We start from the raw sequence: 3,044 nt of genomic DNA, 5'->3' as shown, positions 1-3,044 counted from the left end.
TCCGCCTGATTTCTGGGCTAGACCTGGGGATACCTAGTAGGATTGGATGCATAAAACCCTGGGAAATAATGACTGATTTTATCTAAAATGTTCTATTATAAAATGCATTCAGATATTTCAGAATGAAAATGACTGAAAACTGTGAAATTCTTACTCTGTAGCCAGCTTTGATCCTCACAAAATTCTTCAAAGTTGGTATCTTACTGCTTTCTTCATTTTACAGATGAGGAAAAGAAAACATGACAAAGTTATGTAACTTTCCCAAGACCCAAATCTGATAGGTGGCAGAGCTGGGCTTTGAACTCACCTCAGAATGCACTCTGAACACACTCTTACTCTCTCAGCCATTCTGCTAAATGCTCTCGTCGTTGAGCAACACTGAACAGAGGCATATGGAGAGAAAAACAAGTGGTTAGGTGATTTGGTTTTATTTGACTGGTTAATAATTATTGACCAAGCAAGTGCGCTGGGAGCTGTAACCCTTCCACCTTCCCAGAAGGCTATAGGGTGCTGGCATGTGTGGTCCCCCGCCAGGGAGTTATTGTTTTGGGCACCCCTGGGGCCTATGTGCCCCCTGCAACCTGAATCAACCCTTCCAGCCATGCATCCCGTGTCTTCCTCTCCGTAGTCGCTGTAGCTGGGACATGGCTGTGGAGAGCGCAGTAGAGTTGCCCACTGTTGAGCTTGGCGAACCCAGCCACTGATACCACTCGCTACCTCATTGGAGTGGTGGTGAGGTTTGAACTTGGCATAGGTGCCAGCCTGGAGCCCCATGTGGCCCAGGGTGGCAGCCTGTGAGCTGCGCTGAGCCTTGTGCAGACCAGAGCCATGCAGATATTGCCGCTTCTAACTTCTTCAGCCTTGAGCACCTCACCTCTGACCCCCAGCAGAGGAAAGTAATGTGGTCAAGAGCAGTTAAACTTGGGCTAAAAGCACAGGCACAGTGAACCTGCAGGCCAACCTCACTCTTGGCATTCAAGCAAATTTGGGGAGAACCAACGGGATGCTAGCATGATGCAAATATCCCAGGGCATGATTGGCACTCCTTGGTACCAAGGCTACCATTCCAGCTTCTCTACAAGTGACCTGTCCAACTGTGACCATACTTACCTGAGGTGGATCCCTAACCATTGCAGTTCCCAGGGGAGCAAAAGCCTGGAGCCCTGTACAGGCTACTCACCTTGCCATTTTCTTTCAAGTCAACCAGGAGCACCTACCAGCTCAGCCACCTGTATAGCAAGAGAGACTCTGCTTACAGCTCCTTCTCCACCAGTTCTAGCATCCTAGAGTTTCTGCCTCTTGGCATCTCTGGTCGGGAACGTTCAGGCTCCATGGATACCCCTTCTGTTTGAGGTGGCCTCCTGGAAGGGATGAGGCAGGCAGACATTCACTATGTCAAAACAGTCTGTGATACTTAGAGGGGAGTCTTAGAGGAGTATGAGGTAAACCCTTCAGCCCTGCTTCTTCAGGGTAGGGCGCCCCGAGCATCAGCAGAAGATCAGAGCTATGATAAACGGCATAATGTTCCTCATGGCAAAGGAGTGCCACCCCCATCCTGGAACCAGAAGTACCCCAGTTCCTTGGAGATGGCCGCTGATAACCCACCTCCCAAGGTGGGTACACCCATTCCCCAAGCTGGGAGTGACAGATATGCAACCATCCAGCACTGTGATGGGCACAGCTTCTGGTCTAGCCTTGATCAGAAATGGTTCTGCCTGTCTCAGAAAAACCTGTCAGTGTCCCTGAAGTCTCCAATCATAGGGTAACAGCTGCATACTGTAAAAGAGAAGAGTCTAGACAGCAGCTCCCCAGTGAAGCCCAAGTATAATTATACCCAGAAGGTGCAACCAGGAATACCTCTGCTCCCGAATGGCATCTACTCTGTACCTTCCGTGGAGCCACACTTTGCCCAGGTGCCCCAGTTTTCCAAGAAGAGTAAAGTTATGCTTTACCATGCACTGGCCAAGGAGAGTGGATATACAGCCCCTCGGGAAGCTTGTGAGAAGACAGCTACCTTTGAGGGGAATGGGAACCAAAATGGGTCTAGCAGGCCTGGGTTTGCCTTCTACCAGCCTCTAGAAGATGACTCAGTCTCCCCAGTGGAGAGGAAACCAGAAACCAACCAAGTTGGTCCCCTGCAAAGTCTATTTCCCATCACTGCCTGAAAATGAGGAGGATACCTCCCCGAGGAGACATCTCACATCTCCGCAAGGTAATAGCCCACATCCCAATGAGAAAAAGAACACCCACAGCAACTAACCATATTCTTATCACCACAGCCTCAAACCCCCTCAGGCTCCAGCTTATCAAGTGGAAGACAAGAGATCTTCCAGGCCCTCAGAGCCTTGGGAGGTGGATTTCCAGGAAGACCACAATGCCAACCTCCAGAGAGAAGGCAGGAGAGAGAAGGCCTAGGCCAGAGCCTGTCAAGAAACTTTGGCAAGACCAAGTCAACCTTCTCATCTCTCCACAACATTCCAGGAAGTCTAAGATGGCAAAGCAGCCTGGAGCTAGTAGGAGGGTCTCAGGAAGGTTACCGAGCTGACAAACCAGCTCTTGTAGTCAACATCAAGGCTGAAGACCCTGGAAGGAAAGTTGGTCCTGACCATAGGAGCCATCTGGACAGGCCAGTTCCCTATCCAAGACCCGAGGAGCGAAAGAACATTTCAGCCTCTTTCCACAGTTTATACCCAAGGTATGAAGAGCCCTCCTCCGCACTGCTCCAGTAGACATTCAGTCTGGGCCAAAGGAGGCTCAGCTCATGCATCACCTCAGTTCTGCAGGGCTTTCAGTACGGGAAGCTCCACAGCTTGGTGCTGGAGAAGGTTTCCAAAATAGAGCAGTGAGAGCAAGGGAGCCAGAGACCCTCAAGTGTAGGCTGCTCTAGTTATGGCCACACCTATATGCCCAAGAGGACAGTCTCAATTTCCAGTATTTCTGGGAATGAATCCCACTTGATCATGGTGAATTATTTTTTTGATATGTTGCTGAATTCTATTGGCTAGAATTTTGTTGAGGATTTTTGCATCAATGTTCATGAGGGA

At 49.7% G+C, this 3,044-nt stretch overlaps 1 pseudogene; it reads left to right on the top strand.

Annotated features, from left to right (window-relative positions):
- Window positions 1-996: 996 nt before the first annotated feature.
- The window catches only part of LOC101348334 (protein Shroom3 pseudogene), a 21,763-nt pseudogene continuing 19,715 nt past the window's right edge, over window positions 997-3,044 (top strand).

This window comes from Trichechus manatus, unplaced genomic scaffold (assembly GCF_000243295.1).
Source record: "Trichechus manatus latirostris isolate Lorelei unplaced genomic scaffold, TriManLat1.0 scaffold00467, whole genome shotgun sequence".
Classification (NCBI taxonomy): domain Eukaryota; kingdom Metazoa; phylum Chordata; class Mammalia; order Sirenia; family Trichechidae; genus Trichechus; species Trichechus manatus.
This window is presented reverse-complemented; position numbering and strand designations above follow the sequence as displayed.